At 40.7% G+C, this 20,343-nt stretch overlaps 1 long non-coding RNA gene across 3 annotated transcripts in view; it reads right to left on the bottom strand.

Annotated features, from left to right (window-relative positions):
- Positions 1-3,697: 3,697 nt before the first annotated feature.
- LOC108585844 overlaps positions 3,698-20,343 on the bottom strand; it is a 36,270-nt gene continuing 19,624 nt past the window's right edge. For 2 of the 3 annotated variants that reach the window (XR_002521947.2, XR_002521948.2), the window contains exons 2-5: positions 15,433-15,571; positions 5,804-5,969; positions 4,879-4,960; positions 3,698-4,150 (exon numbers count right to left, since the gene is read on the bottom strand). This is a non-coding gene — a long non-coding RNA (uncharacterized LOC108585844). Of the gene's footprint in view, positions 4,151-4,878; positions 4,961-5,803; positions 8,244-15,432; positions 15,572-20,343 lie in introns of those variants that run through there. The other variant, XR_002521949.2, reaches the window with a different exon arrangement.

The following is a 20,343-nucleotide window of genomic DNA, read 5'->3' as shown; positions in this document are numbered from 1 at the left end:
GCCACCATCATGGGACAGTTGCAGAAGGAAATGGAAGCGGAGATAGCATGGGGTGGTTGGAAGGTTTTTAATGGACTTGGAAATAAAGATCTGGGTTCAAACACTGACTTTGCCATGTGCTAGCTATGTGGCCTTGGAAAAGTCAATTGATAGTTGCAGGGGTAATGAAGATCATCATAATGGCTCTTATATGGTGGTGTCTTGAGGAGGAAACCAAGTGAGAAATTACTTGCCTAGCTGGTGCTCCTCCAGGAAACCATTTCTCAGTGACCTTCACACACTCCAGACCAGGAGTTGGCCACCTAGGACCCACAGGCCAAATCTAGGCTGATTTCTGTGCGTAAGAAAGGTTTCACTGGAATACAGCCATGCCCATTTGTTTACTACCCTCTATGGCTGCTTTTGCGCTACACGGCAGTGTTGAGTAGTTACAAGAGACCATATGGTCTACAAAGCCTAGAATATTTATTCCTTGCCTTTTGCTGGAAATTTTAGCAACAGTCACTCCAGAGAGTTGTGAAATTTGGGAGTCAGCTCAAGCAAACTGGCTTCGTTGCTCCCTAGTCACTCCTCAGTGCAATCACTCCTCAGTTTCTGTGTCCTGTGAATCCTAACTCCAAAATATCTCATGAATCGTTGTGATTCTCTTCACCCCCACAGCCACCCCCAGGTCTAAGCCACAGTCATTACTACACTGGCCTCCTACAAGGGCTCCTAGCAGCCACTCTGGCTCTCCTTTCCTGCCCATCTCTCTCTCTCTCTCTTTCTCTCTCTGTCTCTCTCACACACATACACACACACAAACACACTCACAATTTGTTCCTCAAACAACAGCCTGAGTGTGTTTTTTAAAAAATGCAAATCATGCAAATCCCCTCCTTAGAATCACTCAGAGAATTCCCATTGCTCTTAGGATAAGAAGCAAAATTATAGCAGATCCTGCAGAATGAGATTTCTACCTCCTGACCACCTTTGACTTAAGAAAAACCCCACAAAATTGGCTTTGGACTTCACCAGCCTTCTTTCTGCTGGTATATTGAAGGAGGCCTGCTCTTCTTGCCCAAGACCTTCACATAGCATGATTCCTGCTCCAAGAACAGGCTTGTCCTCACAGTCTCCATCCTTTCTTCCTGTGTCACTCCCGTTCATCTGCAGGCCACAGAATGCCTGTCACCTACTCAGGTACAACTGTCTGTCCTGACTCTTCAGTACCTGTGACCCCGCTCCAGGCCAGAACCCCCTGGTTTACACTTCAGGTGCACTCCTAATTGGAAATAGGTGCTTAATTTCATGTTTAATTTTGCTTATTTGAATCCTCCTCCCTGAATGTAAGCTCTAGAGAGCAGGGTAAAATCACACCCATGGCCACCTCTGTATCTCCAGAGCATGGCACACCCCTTTGCATACAGCAGTAAAATGCAGCAGTTAAGGGTTGAAATACCACTAGGCTGCCTGAATTAAAATCCCTCTACTATTTAACGGCTTTGTGACAAAACCATTTAACCTCTTTGCATTTCAGCCTACACGTATGTAAAAAGATAATAAATATGTATGGTATAATAGTATATGGTAGGGTGTTGTGAGGAGATTATATGAAAAACAGAACAGTACAAGCATATGTTAAATGCTAAGAGTGTTTGCTATTCTGATTAGGGCAGGTTGCCAGTGAAAATGGTATGGAGGAATGATTCACTTTTCCCCTTTCTTCTCCAAGGAAGTATGTTTTTGGAGTGTGCTATTTAATCTGAAGTTCATGTTTGTGCTCCAATAACACTAGATTTAACTTTTTTCCCAAACCACCTGCATTGCATGCCCTCTTTGCCTTTGCACATGTTGTTCTCTCCTCATCCCCATTTCTCCAGTGAATTCTAGTAATCTATTACGACTCTGCAAATGCCACCTTCACCCTGAAGCCAACAGTTCCTCCTGCTTCCTTCTACTTCCTCCTGCTTCCTCCCAAGGACAGCCAAGAGAAGTTAACCTCCCTATCTACTGATTATAATTAACAGAGAGAGAGAGAGAGAGAGACAAGAGAGAAACTGCTCTATTTTGTAGCTGATGTGTATCATTATTCCAAAAAGTTTTAGGTCAGTTGCGTTTACACAAGGTGATCAAAATAGATACCACCTCAACATTCCCCAAACATGGTGTTTGCACCGCTGGTATAACACTCATGCTATTTTACTTCAATGTTGTTAGTAATCTACTCATATCTTCTCCAGAAAATTTTTTATCTATGAGAGGCCAGGGACCACATCTTAGTCTCCTTGGACTGGCCTGAGTGTTTTGTCCTCTTCTTGGCATGTAGTAGGTGCTCAGAAAATGCTTATTAATTTATGACTGGTGGTTGAATTAGTTTTTGGGTTATCAGCACCTACTGCAACTCAGTAGGGTTTTGAGGAAATGTTTGTGGAATTGTCCCAAAAATGCATCCCCTGCTGTGGGATGTCACAAGAAGTGACTTCTTGCTTTCTGAAAATAAGCTTCTAGAACAAGCAGCAATGCAACGCACTTTGAGAGAGATGGGGATTTGCCATTTTTTCACCCAGAGGGAAAGGCAAGGAGACTGTTTCTGAATGAGTCAGGGAGACCTGCTGTGAAAATGTGCAGACCGTGCCAGCTGGAGAGGGCAGTGAGATTTTCCTGCTCCCACTTCCCTGCCCAAGGTCAAATGGAAACTCTGGTTTCTAGGCATCTTAGGACTTGCCTTCAGTGAGAGATTGCTATACATTGCAAGGCTCTCCATTGCACTATTTTTTTTCTTTCTAGACAATATGGTCCTCCTGACATCCTACACACATATGTTGGGAGGCACCATGTATAGGGAATGCAGCTAAGTGCCGAAGATGCAGCAATGATGGATAGTCCCATCTGCCAAGGAGTTCGCAGCCTAGAGGAGGGGAAGAAGAGAGAGCTGGAAAAGCATGGAAGCCACAGACTCACAAAAAAGAATAGAAGTTATTGTGCATGGAAAGTGATTTGCTCAGATTGTTGCATGAAAAGTTTCAAAAATGTTTGTTGAAATAGATATTCTTTAATTTTTATAGGAAATCACATTATATGTATATGTGTGTATGTATCACAAGTTTGAAAGAAGTAACTCAGGTGAGTTGGATTTGGGGATCTCTCATGAAAAGGAGAACATTCTGTATTGTTTTGATTTTTTAAAATAGCAATCCTGCCCTTTTAAAAAATTTTTAGTAGACAGGTAAAATCATATTTATTTATTATGTACAACATGATGTTTTGAAATATATATACATTGTAGAATGGCTAAATCTAGCTAATTAACTTATGCATTACCTCACACAGTTGTCCTTTGTGGCAATAACACTTAAAATATACTCAGCATTTTTCAAGAATATAACAGTCACCGTGTTATTTACTACAGTCACCGTGTTGGTGATTAATATGGTTTGGTTGTGTTCCCACCCAAATCTCATCTTGATTTGTAATCTCCATAATGCCACCATGTTATGGGAGGGACCCAGTGGGAGGTAATTGAATCATGGGGGTGGTTTCCTCCATGCTGTTCTCATGATAGTGAGTGAGATCTGATGGTTTTACAAGTGTCTGGCATTTCCCCTGCTGGCACTTCTCCTTTCTGCTGCCATGTGAAGAAGGACATGTTTGCTCCCCCTTCTGCCTCAGTTGTAAGTTTCCTGAGGCCTCCCTAGCCCTGTGGAACTGTGAGTCAATTAAACCTCTTTTCTTTATAAATTACCCAGTATCAAGTATTTCTTCATAGCAGCATGAGAATGGACTAATACTGTGAAGAAATTGTTCTGCATCTTGACTGCATTAATATCAATATTCTGTTAGGACAGAAGCCAAAGGAGGCCAGATACCCTCTCCGCCCTGTAGTCACAAGGTTTCCAGCATATGACCTACACTAGACTATGTGGATGACTTCAGAGTCACAATAGTGATGGAGATCATTTGTCAAAGAAGTGGATTCAAGGACCCACTGGTGTGTGATAAGTTTCCAGTTCAGAGATGCCAATCAGCTTCTTCATCGACTGGGGCTTGGTTGATGGTGGCTGGGCCTTGCCTCTTGTGGTTTCTGCCCACCTTCTAAGGCTGTTTCTCCAGTCTTCTTACCAATTCTATGAGCATTTCCACCTTGCCTTCCTTCCATTTAATTCCTTTCCTGCTTAAATAAGCAAGAGTTTGTTTTTGTCATTTGCAAACCACAAACAATGAAAGGGATAAGTATCTACTATGAGCGACTAACTATAATTCCATTATCTCTTCAGTTGTCCAAACAATCCCATTAAATGGGCAGCATTCCAAAACAGAATTTTGTTTTTCAAGATTCTAAATCCTGGAAGGATATAAACATTAAAGTTGTTCTAACTAAGAGGGCTTTTAAATGATAATTCATTTACTAAATCAGCTTCTAATAATGTATGAATTTGCTGTGACTCATGGTACATGAAAATGATATGATCTGATGGACAGAAAATGCCTGCTGTGGGATGTCTGTGACATTCTTTTCCCAAGTCATGATGGTTCTAAGTCATTTATAGATTTGGAAAAGATAAAATGCTATTTTGAAGCATTAATTATAATTGGGCAAATATACATGCAATTTCTAAATCTACATAACAGTGGAAATTTTAAAAAGCCAAGAAAATATTCCCCAAAAATGTAAACAGAAAATATTGAGGCCAGTTCAAGTCAGTCTCACCCTCTCTTACTTAGTACTTTACTTTTTCAGGGTTGACAAACCTAAACTCCAAAAATAGTCCTACAATGAAATCCACCAAATCACCTCTTCTGTGTTTTCATTTTATAGCTGAGGAAAGTAATACTCAGATGGGTTATAAAATTTAGGTCTAAGATACCACACTAGTAAATTTGAGCCACAGTACTCACATTTATATTTTTTCTCTCTTGGTCTCTCTAAAGGTAATTTTTCCAGATCTAACTTCCAGTTCACTCCTTTCTTCAAGTGTGTCTGCAAAGCAAGGTCTAGTATATAATAAATGATATGTACCTGTTAGCTGTCATATCATCCTTATGATAAATCCCTTCTTTATTCATCAGATTTTAATTTTAATAATTACATTTTTATCTCCAGAGTTCCCTTTCATTCTTTGATAATCCATTTTTCCTTGCTATCTTTATTCTCTTTATTTCTTTAAACATGGTATTCTTAGGTAGAATGTCTTCTGTACCTGATAATACCAGAATAAAATTTGAAGACTTCAGGGGTCAAAATCTGTTCATAGTTGTTTAGACTGACTCTCATCCATGATGGCCTGCTTCCATGTGTGTTTTGTCATTTTTCCCTAAGAGTTCTTACTTGCCTGAAGTTAACCTGGGAGCACCCTGGAGGCTCTAAGCTGAAGATGCTGACTCCCCAAGGTACTCTGCATCTGCTATTTTTGGACAATAGGAATGGCTCTCAAACTAGCGATGCTTTAAGTTATTGGCTTTATTTTCTCTGACTTCATGGATGGTACTAAAGTAACCCTGGATCCATATGAGAACAGACCTGTACCAGAGCTAACAAATTCCACTGGCGACTAGTACTGTCACTAATTAAATTCTACCCAGAGTCACAGCAGTGACACACACGCTTTTTTTTGTTTGTTTGTTTCTTCAGTCTAGCTTTTCACTGATTATTTAGACCCTGTGAGAGTGAACCTTTAGGAGGGCATCTCAAGCCCAGCATCCTCCCTCTTGCATGACCTCTGGATCTATTTTCTCATACCTGGTGCGATCAATAATCCTCAAAGCTTCAGGCACCTTGTTGCATCATTTTACCCAGGATGACTCTGCCTTCACAATCACTCACCTCTCTTGTGTCAGCTCACGATTTGTTTGAGTTGTGGTTTTTAGGACATTCGTTACTTTCTTGTGGGCTCAACAATGCACAGGCAAGTATGGTTTCTTTGTGATTTATTCAGCATGTAGATATTCCACAGTATAAATGCTTCTAGCTCATCTTGTCCACCATACACCTGGAAGAGGAAGTTCATACAGACCTCGGGGATGACTCTAATTAAAACAGCTGCTCTCCAGGCCCCACCAGCCAGGGAGAAAGAGGACCAGACACAACTTTGATCCCTCTTGCTCCCAGCATTTCCACATGCTCCCAGAATGCTGCTGGGCCTTAGGAGAATGTCTTATAGGTGCTGTGAAGTTTACATTTCCACCTTTTCTCTTTTGCTCTCTAGATTGCAGTGCTGCTATTTCTGGTCAACAGAGACATCAAAATGTTCATTCTGTCTCCCTTGTCCGCTGAATCACCCTCTCTTTGCTCCTGTTGCTGCTGCTGCTTCTGCCCAGGACCCAGGACACCAACTTTTGGATGAAGAATACCAATACCAAGAGTCACAGTACCATCCCATTCACTCCAGGCTGGTTCACCCTTGTGATCAAGACCGCCATCCTATGGCTATTGGCATGTTTGTTCTCCACTTCCACACCAGTCATAGACAAAAACACCTTTTTATTTTTTGTCAGTGAGGGAGTGTTAGGGTCAAAGACATTCATTATCCCTATAAGCAACATACTCTGACTATATACACACACATACACATACATACATACATATATTTATACACACACACACACATCTATTTATCCGCACTTTTATCACCAATCCTATCTTTCTTATGCAATCAGGTCATTTCCTGCAGACTTGGCAAGCACCAGGAGATTCAGACTTCATAACTCTCTCGCTCCCTCTCTCTCTCTCTCATTCTTTCCCCCACTCCTTCCCCGCTGCCACCTCACTGCTTGGCTACTCTGTTTCTTGGGACATGGAGTCCTCATTTATACTCATTGAAACGTGTTGATGAGAACTTTGCAGAAAGAAAACTAGGAAAGTAAGAAGAAGAAAGAGAAGAAAAACAATCACATGAAGGAAATTTGAGTTCTAGTTAATAAGTAAGACAGAGCAAAGTCTAACAAACCCAAAGTTGTATTTTTTTGTGCTATGAGCATATTGTTTATTTACTAAAGATGCTCCTCACTCCTTCCTAATTCCTGTGAGACTATGAGACACCCTTTAGTGGCACGAATTGGTTTTCAACTCAGTAAACCTATTTTGAGCACCTGCTTGGCAGAAAGCACACAGCTGGATGTGTCGGAAAATACAAAGTTAAAAATATGTCTCTTACCTTTCACCCATGTCCGTGCATATCAACCACAATCACCCTCCAAGGCTCATGTATGCAGTTACTTCTGATACACAGTGCTTAGCATAGAGTACGTACTCCATAAATATTTGCTTAGGGAACAAATAAATCGGTCTGCTTGGATGTCCAAACATAATAAAGGCACACCACAGTACCAACAGGTAGGTACACACCTCTCCCTTCCTCTCCCTTTAAAAACTACTCAAATAAGCCAGACAATAACCATTAGCATCAAACCCTGTTTCCTTCCTTTGAATCACCCCAGTTTTGGCATTTCTCTTGCCTCCTTTTTCTCGGTACTTGCTTATCTGTACCTCAATTCACCACCTCAGTTCAGTTCTGGCACCTTCCCATTGTTGCATGCTATTAGCACATTTATTGAAATACTTGCCAGTTGATTCCAACTTTGTCACAATATTTCACATCAGACCCTTTGGAAAGGGTCAGAGGTGTGCTGTCAGCTTTCCAGAAGGAAAACTCCAGCACATAGCAGATTTCAGTTTCACTCAGCACTACCTTCCTCTCTACCTTACCGATTTTTAAAGAGTGTTGGTACGTTCAGAGCTGTGTACCTTTTGGGAAGATTGCCCTGAAAGAAATGGCAGATAAAGAGAAATTAGCTGGAGGCACAAAGAAGAAAACATACAATTATCCAAGTGAGAAGAAATGAATGAACTAAGGTGGTAATGAAGAGGGAGAATCAGAAAGAAATGAGAGACACATTAAGGGAAGCAAATGACCTGGAAAAGTGATTGGATGAGATTCAGATTCAGCAAGCTATGGTGGACTGGTGATCTGTGAAGCACAGTGCTGTATCACAGAAAATAGCCTTTATGGATCAGAGCTGCCAGAGAAGGTGCCACAGAGGTGAAGAAATGGGAGCTGAACACTCAATGACAAAAAAAATAGGATGTGACTCCAGGTGGGAGATAATGAATGGGGAGCATGTAGTGGGAACCACAGAAACAACCATGGATCCTGTAGGATCCTTACCATCAAGGCTTGATAGGGTTTCAAAGATTTGCTGGACATTTAATGTCCTTCTCTGCCCAGCACTCATTTCTTCTTCCGAAAACAAAGCCCATTTTTCCACTGGGGAAGCAAATCATTGTGATTCACCAATACTGACCACTCCCTTATCCCGGCTACCAGAGTTAACAAATAATGCAACACATGTGAGGACTCTATTACCCTGACCTCAGGGATTTGTTCAAGTGCGGACAATCAGCCTAAAAATATCCAATTAGAATGATTTAAAAGATTGAGATGATCTATTCCAAGGCATTAGGATTTGGATTTCTTTTTCAAGCTCAAATGAATGTACTCAATTTATTTTCCCCCTCCTCTACCCTACACACCCACTATTGTAGCCACAGGGACAGTTGTATGTAATAAAAACCTAATGCCAAATAGCGTAAGAGCTTAAGAACATTAAAAAACAAAATAGCCTGGTTCCCAGGTTACTTTCCTTCCACTGTACCCTACTGTCTTCATCACCCTTGTAGAGACTTTGGCAGAGTTATGTAATAGAGACAGTATATCCCCTCCAAGAAAAGAGATTTGTTTGCTAATTACACAACTGTCCTCTCACTATTTCTGCTCTGTTACCCCTTGTTACTTCTTACATAATTTTTTAAAGACAGGATACAAGATGATGTGACTTTACATTGCACATGCAGGCACCCATGTCTTTGAAATATGCGACTGGTTTTTATTTATGACTGACTTTATAGTTCTCTTTATTTTGCCATGCTAGGTTTTCAAGGTAAAAGTTTAATTGTAAAATTGGATAGAGATTAGGGAGGAACAAATACCACCCTATTGTAAACACCCACATTTTCTGCATTGAAGACGCATGGCTGTGCTGGATTGCAGTTTGCAGAATGAGAAGACATAGTCCACACCTAGGTGCTGACATTCTAAAATAAAGCAAACCTGTGTTGTTCAGTTGAGGTGCTGGGAGTCTCTTCTATTATGATCTCCAAATTTAATGTAAAGTGTTTCTGAACACCTTTCATGAGGCAAATGTAATATAGGTCTGGTGTTCATATATCCAATGAAAATCCATGATCAATGGATTGAGTTTTTACAGGACTTTTGAGAAAAACATTTGAAAACTGCTTGGAATGATTTGGAGAGGAATATTAAAATAAGCCCATATCTTAAAAACTGTTAATGAGAAAACTTATGTTACTAGACTTTTAGGGGAAATCAGCAAATCACAAGAAACTGTGCTGAACTGGAAGGTTATCTCAAAAAATAAAATTCCAAAGAAAAACTTAGGCTCATCACATAAACAATTACTCATATTTTTCTAAGCCTTTCCATTTACAAAGATTTTACTCACAGAGTCTTATGTGAGTTAGAGAGAGCTGGCACTATTATTTTTACCCTCTTTTGACAGCAGATGGAATTGAGGTGTAGGGTGGTTAAGCAAATTTGCAGAGGTCAGACAGCTAAGAAATGAGGAAGACGTGACACAAAGAACACTCCTGCCTCTCAGTCCAGAAGGCAGCATGAAAGAAGATGGGATCTGAAGTCAGGACTTCCCAGACATTGGCCACAATTTCCTGCTATGTAGGACCAGCTACTTAGTCTTTTTAACATCTCTGCTCTTTCTCACCTGCTCTGGTTGCTCCTTCTGCTTGGAAAAATATCCCCACTTTACTGTCTTAAAAAAAAAAACATAAAAAATCTTCTTGTAAATTTGTTTAAGTTCCTTGTACATGCCCAAAGGAATATAAATCATTCTATTATAAAGATACATGCATGTGTAAGTCCATTGCAGCACTATTCACAATAGCAAAGACATGGTATGTCCCATCAATGATAGACTGGATAAAGAAACTGTGGCACATATACACCACGGAATACTATGCAGCCATAAAAAGGAATGAGATCATGTCCTTTGCAGGGAAATGGATAGAGCGGGAGGTCATTGTCCTCAGCAAACTAATACAGGAATAGAAAACCAAATACCTCATGTTCTCAGTTATAAGTGGGAGCTGAATGATGAAAACACATGGACACAAAGTGGGGAACAACACATAATGGGGCCTGTCAGAGAGTAGTGGGGAGGAGGGGGAGCATCAGGAAGGATAGCTAATAGATGCTGGTCTTAATACCTGGATGATGGGATGGTCTATGCACAAAATCACCATGATATACATTTACCTATGTAACAAACCTGCACGTTCTGCACACATACCCCTGAACTTAAAATTTTTTAAAATTAAAAAAAAAAAAAATCTTTATCAGCTCAATATCATCACCTCCCTCAGGATATTTTCCCTGATACTCATGCCTCCCCTCAAAAGCAGGGTTATATGCCCCTCTTGTGCTCCTATAGCTGCACCCTATGTCTTTCCCAAGTTTCCATTGCACTTTTCAGAGTAACTGGGTCACTTATATATCTCATTAGGGGTAGAGACATTATGAGGTGCAGTTGTCTATTAAGGTTGAAAGCAAACTCTAAGGATGCCTAGGTGAGTCTCCTGCAGCCATTTCTTACTAACTGTGAGATCTCAGGTAAGTTGATTGGCCCTTCTATGCTTCATTCTCATATTTGTAAAATGGGTATTTATTAGTTTCTTATGGCTCCTGTAGCAAATTACCACAAACTTGGTGGCCGGAAACATCAGAAATTCATGCTTGCACAATTCTGGAGGCCCACAGTCTGATATCAAGGTGTTGGTAGGGCCATGCCTACCAAGGCTGTAGAAGATGATCTGTGTCTTGTCTCTTCCAGCATCTGGGGGCTCTGGGTGTTCCATGGCTTGTGGCTATATCACCCCAATATCTGCCTCCATGGTCCCATTGCCTCCTCCTCGGTGTGCTTCTTCCCTGTGTGTCTCCTATAACGGCACTTGCCACTGTATTTAGGGCCATCTTGGATAATCCAGGATGACCTCATCATCTCAAGATGCTTAATTACATCTGCAAACATCCCCTTCCCAAATAAGGCCACAGGTCCAGGGATGTGCATACGGACATACCATTTTTGGATGATCCCTATTCAGCCCACTACAAAGTATTATAACCGTTTGCTTAGTTTTTATATTTGTTGGGAATGTTGAAGGAGATGATGTGCATAAAGCTCTCAGAACAGTATCTGGCAAAGAATAAAATGTTCACTAAATGATAGCCATTATTATCATTCTGTTTCCTAGTAACTATCACAGAGGCTGGTATATATATATATATATATATATATATATATATATATATTTCTTAATTCTTATTTTCCTGTTTTCCTAAGTTAGAGATGTTAATTAGCACACTCTAGATATATTGCTAACAGCAAGGGTTTAAATAGTTCATGCTAGCTAATCTTCACTTTAACAAAGATATTCAGTTAACCAGAATTCTCCTCCCCCATGACATATGAACCTTGGCAGTGATTCCAGTTGTAGCTCATTCTCAAGGGAAGAGTCTCCAAGTTGAGGGCATGGAGAATTTTACTCTTTGCCAGTCCTCAAATAATGAATGACTTCATTTAAAATAAAGTTGAAGAGGTCAAATGTATGTGATTATAGACGTGGGAAGGCTAAGAAAGCAACCATCAAATAACCACCCTGCGAGATTACAGGCATGAGGATGGACCAAGGCTGGCAAAGAAATGACTTGCCCATGTCTTGAGTTGGCAACAAGGTAGGATCTCTCTTCTTCCAGATTCAGCCCAGTCTTATTCTCACCAATGCTCTGCCTCAACTTGCTGACACCATTCAGTGCAAGAACTAATACCCATGATAATATCATCTATTTGAAAAAATAGAGGATCAGAACCAATTTATGTGACTCAACAAAACCTCACTCTCATAAGCTCTCAAGACTCTATTTCAATAGATTCATGTAAAAATAATAGATAATAGCATTATAATTTGTATTTTGTATTTCACTTTTATTTGCAAACAGTACCTCAGAAAGGCAGTATAAGATATTTCAGGCTTATTTGACACACCCAAAAGTCCTCTACTTTTCTCTTCTTCTTTTCTTTTCTTTTTTTTTTTTTTGTTTGTTTGTTTTTGCTTTTGTTTTTGGAGACAGGGTCTCACTCTACTGCCTGGGCTGGAGTGCAGTGGCATGATCATGGTTCACCGCAACCTCGACTTCCTGGGTTCAGGTGATCCTCCCACCTCAGCCTCCCAAGTAGACACAGGTGTGCACCACTATTCCTGGCTAATTTTTGTATTAGTTTGGTGTAAAAGTAAGTGAGTTTTTGCCATGAAAAGTATTAATAATTGCAAAAACCACACTTACTTTTGTACCAACCTAATACAATATAATTTATAATATAAATATTTTAAATAATATTTTTTGTAGAGACAGTGTTTCACCATGTTGCCCAAGGTGGTCTGGAACTCCTGAACTCAAGCTATCTGCCCACCATGACCTCCCAAAATGCTAGGATTACAGGCATGGGCCACCATACCCGGTCCAACTTTTCTTCATAATAGGATCACTTTTTCCTCTTCACAAACTTTCTGCTCCAATAAAGTGAAATGCTTACTAACTCCATACCTATTCCATGCCTCCTCACTGCACACTTCTGTTCAAACTTTTTTCTTTGTGTCTTGAACACCTTCTCCTCTATTTCTACCTCTCCAAACCCTATCATTCTTGAAGTCTCTGTTAAAATGTTATCTGCTGCATAAAGTCTTCCTTGTTTGCCACTGACTGGAAAGTGACACTTCCTGGCTCTGAACTCTCATTTTACATCTTTTACACCTTTATTGTGGCATTAATCATTTTCTAATTTCTATTTACTTACCCTCCTTTTCTATCTCTCCCCTTATTTTATTGAAGTCACAGAGACATCTGTAAAATGAGAGTCAAACAAATAAACTGGAAAGTTCCCATGTCCACAGGACTTTCAGAGAGAGGTTAAATGTATAATCCTGATACCTTGACCACAGCTAAATGGACCAGGATGGGACCCCAGTTCAAGACCAGCCAATCGCTGGACTGACCAGCAGCTATGAGGCAGCAGACAGGGCTCATAGTGATATGCTGGAGCTGGCTTATGCTAGCTTATGGGCTCCAACTGTTCCATTTTCAGGATTTGAGGAGCCAAGTGACATTATGTCGGCATCTTGAAACCATCTCTCATGCGAGTATTTGTACCAAGGAAATTGGCAACACACAGGTGTCAGAGTTTCCCGTATCCCCACCCAGCCTCCCACAGAGAACCAATTATTAAACATTTACCAGCACAACACTGATGATAGCAAACTGAACCTTCTCCCTGGGCAGTAGAAGTGTGAGACCTACAGAATGAGTCAGCGGTCCTTAACAGAAACAAAGGCAGAACTAACTCAGAGAGGAGGCTGAGCGCAAAAGATGGAGACAGACAATGGTATGAGGCAGCAAAAGCCACAAGGCTGAGAGATAGGAATAGAAATAAGCTGAATAGTAATGGCAGGTTCAGAATAAGCAGAGTCAGGGAGTGGCGGAATTGCGATGATGACAAATTCCTGGAGTAGAAACAAACAAGTGCCTCTGCCTTGGGATGATGACTAATCCTGCCTCCTGGATGCTTTGCTGGATCCCACATGACCTTTCTAATTCCTGCTCATGTGTGGGGCTGGCTCTGCAGGAATTCCTTTTTTCCTTACTTTCCTGCCTCCCAGATAAACTCTCATGACAGAGGACGTGCAGCCCAGAGAACATGACAGAGTGACCATTGCACTTTACAGCTCATAAACTGCTTTCACATCTATCCTCACATTTAATCCTCATGATAACTTTTGCAGGCACACAGGACACCAGCTCTTCTGAGCCTCAGCCAACATATGAGATGAGGAAGCTGAGGCTCAGAGAAGCTGCAAGACTTGCCCAAATATATGAGGCTAGAACAGAAAAGAAATGAGATATGATCCCAGGTCCTCTGGCATTAGGATCAGGAGCTCAGTCCACTTTTGGCATGGGTGAGCTGGGAAATCCACATAAGATGGGAAATGCTTTAACACTTTGCCCTCTGAGATCACAGCCCATGAAGGACAGCAGGGTTAGTCAACCATCGGAAGGAGCCAAGAGGCCAAGAGATAGAAAAAGTCAGAGAAAAAAGAAAATGAAAGAGACGAGAAGAAAATGTGATTTGGAAGTTTGGGTATCACATACAAATAATATAATATACAGGTATGCACATACATAAATATACATATACAGTATACATGTAATATCACATTATGTATGTTATGTGGCATCAAACATACCTGGGTTAAAAATCTCAGCTTCCCTACTCATTGGCCATGAGAACTTGAACAAGCCACTTACCCTTTCTGAGACTCTATTCATAAAATGAATATCAGTTTCTCCATCTACTTTATAAGATTCTTATAAAGCCTGATGAGAAAATGTATGTAAACTACTTGACACAAAGCTGGCCATAAACTATAATTTAATATATTTGATATTTAGTTACTACTATTTTTAAGAAATAATTAAAACAATAAATAGCTATAATCACTTAGTTATTAATTAGGATCATTAATCTGCATTTATCCTTAAAAAAAGTCAGCTAATGAAAGAGTTGCTGTATATAAATCAAGGGTATTTTATACATGTATACAGTCTGCTCTACCAAAAATTAAAAATATCATTGAAAACATACAGGACTCAAAATTAAATGTCTTTAAATAAAACATAAAGCAAAAACAGCTGCTGCTGGAACTCAGTCCCTAGGCAGGTTTGATTTTTGAAATGACAAAGAGACCAAATTGTGCTTCGATTCCTGCCTGAACTGAGTGAGAGAGGGGGCATGACTGCCTTGCTGACAGCCTGCTTGGGGGAAAGATGCAGATGCTTAAACAAAGGATATTGTATGCTGGACACACAGCTTTCTGGGACCCTCAGCCATCAGGGAATTCTGCAGCCACATCACAAACAGCCTTGCTGAATTTTCCTTCCATTTTCTAAACTAGCAATCACCACAAAGAAGACACCCTAACGGGTGCCATGAATGCAAAGTTATTAGCTTGATCTGGAATAACACTCCTTGCCACTGGTAGAAAAATCCCCTATATTCCTGGAGACCTTAGTATGTGGTCTTATCACTTCCTAATAGAGCCTCTGCTAATATATTACAGAACAAGAGTAATTCCACCTGGAGGATAAGTATCTTATGCTGCAGCCTAGAAATTAGACCCAGAATATCTGTTGGGAGAGCTGTTTGAATATAACTCAAATGTAATTTTTTAATATAATTCTAAAGTTAAGTAAACAAAACAAAAGTAAACACAAAAAATAAAGCCAAGAATTAAATCAACCAAACAGCACTCACCTTAACCAATGATCACCTTTTGCATATGTGCTTCCCAGCCTCTTTTCCTTCTCATGTAAGTGTTAGCACAATTGGAGTTACAGTATCTTCATGATTTTGCAATGCAAATTTTTAGGAACTGGTTCATTGTATGAAGGGACTGGAACAAGAAATGGTAATTTGAAGGTATCCATCTTACCCTACGCAGGTAGGATGCCAGGGTGCCAGAAAGCGTCATCACTAAAGAAGTCTCACTTCTTAGAGAAAACAAAGTCAAGTTAAGGTGCTTCTCTTTGTACTCCAGGATGAGAAACAGCCTCATAGTGTTATTTATTTATTTATTTATTATTTTTGAGACAAGAGTCTCACTCTGTGGCCCAGGCCGGAGTGCAGTGGCATGATCTTGGCTCACTGCAACCTCTGCCTCCTGGTTCAAGCAATTCTCCTGCCTCAGCCTCCCAAGTAGCTGGGATTATAGGTGTGTGCCATCATGCTTGGATAATTTTTGTATTTTTAGTAGACATGGAGTTTCACCATATTGGCCAGGCTAGTCTCGAACTCCTGACCTCAAGTGATCTGCCCACCTCGGCCTCCCAAAGCGCCAGGTCCCCATGGTGTTTTCTCTCTCCTGCCCAGTGTTCCTGCTACACAAACTGATTCCAGGTTTTTGACCACATCTCAATGTCTTCTCACTGTGCTGCCACAGCTGGTGTTCACTCTGTCTAAAACTCTTTTCCCCACCATCCATTTAATCACTCTGACTCCTTTTGACCACTCAGATTTCATATTACCCACCCCTTCGCTAGCAAACCTTTGTTGAACCTGACCTGAGCTGCCGCCTCAGGCTCAGAAGGCCATACAGAACACTACAGCTACCACTTCCTGGCACTTATTACAGTATTTTAATTTTGGTTTTCATGTCAATCTCTTTTCCAACGGGGAGACATGAAGTTACATCCAGAAGGGAAGGACAAGACCAGGAAGTGTGGCTCGTGCCATCACCCATAGATTCAGGTGTGCCATGGTGTATTTGAGCAGCAAGAGCCTGAGCCTGAGAGCGAAGTGGGAGCAGTAAGACTAATGGGATAGCAGATGTGTCTATCCAGATGCTCCTACTCTAGAGCTCTGTCTGGGCCTCCAGGCTGGGGCTGGTCCTCAAAAAGGTCACACTGGAAGAAAAGGAATCTTCAAGAAATATAGTCATGATCAAACAGCCTGAGGATCAGGGAAAGGGATGGGTCAGCATCAGTTCCTACTAGCAAGCGCAATTCCAGAGAGGAGTGGGAAAGGGAGATAGATGACTGCAAACCCCAGCGGGGGTTCCCTGAAGAACTCCTAGGCCCTCAACTGTCAAGATGGAACAGGAAGACGTGTAGCCAAGGATGGCAACAGTGGTCAGCCACAGTGCTGTTAAGCATGCTCCTGCATCCAAAGAGATGCAAGAAGGAACACAAGAGATGGTCTGCAGTGCCGAGGCTGTCTGGGGAAAAGGAGATTAGAATTTCCCTCTGTGGGTCGCAAGGGTAGGACCTCTCTAGACCACAGAGCTCCAAAATAGCTTATCTGTGCATTCATGTGCCCTCCCCCAGAAGCAACCAGAATAAAAGCCGGTAGAAGGAAGGTGCTGGATAAATCTATGCTGGATGGAAGGATGGAAGGAAGGATGGATGGATGGATGGATGGATGGATGGATGGATGGATGGATAACGGCCACTATAGGATTACCTGGATATAAATGTGTCTCAAGAAATAATAGAGAAACAAGGGAGGCGCGGTGGCTCACACCTGTAATCCCAGCCCTTTGGGAGGCTAAGGTGGGCGGATAACCTGAGGTCAGGAGTTTGAGACCAACCTGGCTAAAATGGCGAAACCCTGTCTCTACTAAAAATACAAAAAAATTAACCAGGCACGGTGGCAGTCACCTGTAATCCCATCTACTAGGGAGGCTGAGGCAGGAACCCAGGAAGTGGAGGTTGCAAATAGTTGAGATTGCGCCAGAGCACTCCACCCTGGGTGACAGAGTGAGACTCCATCTCAAAAACAAAAACAATAAGCAGTAATACAGAAACAGTATCACTTGGGCAGTCCATCACCTCTGCCAGGAGTCTGGAAGGACAGATTCAGAAGACAAGCAGAGAAGCAAGTTGTGCAGCTCCCTGGAGCCATGGCCCCACAGGAGGCAGCTGAGCAAGTCTACAGAGGGAAGCCTCACTGGCTAAGATTCTACTCTTTGGTCACATCCTGCTCCTGAACCAGGTACCAGACTGTAAGCCTGACTCAAGGCAGGGTTCCAGCATCCGTATGTGCAAATGAGGAATGCTTGAAATTTTAGAATTCTGAAGGACTTCAGGAGTCCTGAAGAAGTTTTCACAGTTCCCAAACTACAATACTTCAGTAGTTCAGATATCCATATAGATATTTCATATTATTATATTGTATATAGCAATGTCACATATTATTATAATTATATTATATATATTATAGATTCTATAATTATTATATATAACTGCAGATTCAACCAGCTGCAGATGGAAAATATTCAGAGAATAAAAGCAATAAAAAATAACAATACAACAATAAAAATAAAACCTTAAAAAAAAATACAACTATTTACATAGTATGTACATTGTACTAGATATTATAAGTAATTCAGAGATCATTTGAAGTATACCACAGGATGTTTGTAGGTTATATACAAATCCTATGCCATCTTACATCAGAGACATGAGAAGTCATAGATTTTGATATTTGCAGGGGGTCCTGAAACAAATCTCCCACAGATGCCAAGGGAAAACGGTGTGTGTGTGTGTGTGCACGTGTGTGTATATATAAAATATATGTATATTTTATATATATAATATATATTATATTATATATTATATGTCTATATTTTATATAATATATGTATATATTGTATATATAATATATGTATATATAATATACATATATACATAATATAAATATATGTATATATCATATTATATATTATACATGCATGTATTATATATGCATATTATATAATATATACATATTTTATATATAATATATGTATATATTTTATATATACACACATATGCATGTATATGTATGTATCCACATACCCCACACACTTACACATTATAGTTATTTGTCACTTAATGACAGTGATGTGCTCTGAGAAATGTATCATTAGATGATTTTGTCATTGTGTAAACATTAGAGTATACTTACAAAAACCTAGATGCTATAATTTACTACATACACAGGCTACATGGTACAGCCTATTCCTCCTAGGCTACACACTGTACAGCATGTGACTGTACTGAATATTGTAAGTAATTGTAACACAACATTAAGTGTTTATGTATCCAAACATAGAAAGAAACAGCATAAACACAATATGAAACATTTAAATATTGTACACCTGTGTAGGGCAGCTCCATTATAATCTTCTAAGATCATCATATACGCAGTTGTTGATTGAAACATCATTATGTGATACATGACTCTACCTATGTAGAGGCAAGGAGGAGAGAGACAGAAGGATTATTTTAAGAAATTGGTTCACACCACTGTGGGAGCTGGCAAGTTCAAAATCGATCAGGCAAGCAAGCAGGCTGGAGATCAGGTAAGAAATATTGCAGTCTTCAGATTGAAGACTGGAAACATAGGCAGGATTTCTATGTTGCAGTCTCTAGGCAGAGATCCCTTCTTGTTAGGAAACCTTAGTCTTCACTCTGAAAGTCTTCAACTGATTTGACAAGGCCCATCTACATTATGAATGATAATCTACTTTACTTACTATCAATTGATTGTAAATATTAATCACATCTACAAAGTACCTTCACAGGAACATCTAGACTCATGCTTTACCAAACAACTGGTCACCATAGTCTAGCCAAGTTGACAAAAAAAATTTCACCCTCAAAGCCACAACTCCGCCAGCTGTCAGAAAGCCCCTATGATAGAGGAAACAAGAAGGCTCTTGGCTTTGAAAATGCCAAATTCTTTGGCCGCATTTCCAGACTCTGGCAACAGGGAGACACTTTCTGGGCAAGAGAATTACCAGTTTGTAAAATGCTGACAAGATGCAAACCCACCAGTAATGGCCTTCTAACTGGGTGATTCACACATGCAGGGCAGGGCTACCTGGGCAGCACCTTCTCAGTGCATTCCTGCACCACAGGCGTAGTTCCCCCTGCCCATGCACCCTGCACCTCCTTGGCGGTGGGGGAAAACCCAACCACAAATGATGAAAAGGAGCTCTTGTATCATTAGGTGGGACTCTTGCCTCACCTGCCAAACCTGGCTAGACCTGGACAAATGGATTCCATTGTCAGGTTGTTGTAAATGTTTTTCCAGCCCCAAGCCATGCATCCTTTCTGCTTAGTTGCATTTTGGTGTCATGGGAAAGCACTCACATACCCTCACATACCCCTTCCTTATGTGGGCCAAGGAGAAGTGCCTGGAATAGGCAGTGGGAACCCTGGCCTGGGTGCCCACCTCTCCACAACCTGGCACTGGCTGAAGCTCTGGCGACACAGGTGATTTAATGTGATGACTAAGTCACACCCAAGCCTGAGAAACCAAGCCATCCTTTTAATATTGTATTTTTCCTTTTTAAACAAGGAATCTGTTGTCTTCTCCAGACATGGAACATCTTTCTACTTTGGAGGTTGCTCACACCCTCATGACTGGAGTCAACTGCAGGCTCAGTGCAAGTTGTTTTATTTTTCATTCCCTCATCTAGTTAACAATGAATGCTAGAACCAACCCACAGAGTCCTTGTGACAGTTCCATAACATACTGGAGACAAAGTGCATGACATATAATGTGTGCTGAACATCTTCTTCCTTCCCTTTCCCTATCATCTATGTAACATTCTTGCTGCAATGTAATGTCCCATGTGTTGTCCCATTGACTGATAGGACAACCCCTTGAGACAAGCACTGA

The sequence above is a fragment of the Papio anubis genome, chromosome 3, assembly GCF_008728515.1.
Source record: "Papio anubis isolate 15944 chromosome 3, Panubis1.0, whole genome shotgun sequence".
Classification (NCBI taxonomy): Eukaryota; Metazoa; Chordata; class Mammalia; order Primates; family Cercopithecidae; genus Papio; species Papio anubis.
The sequence above is the reverse complement of the archived record's forward strand: the minus strand, read 5'-3'. Positions and strand labels throughout refer to the sequence as shown.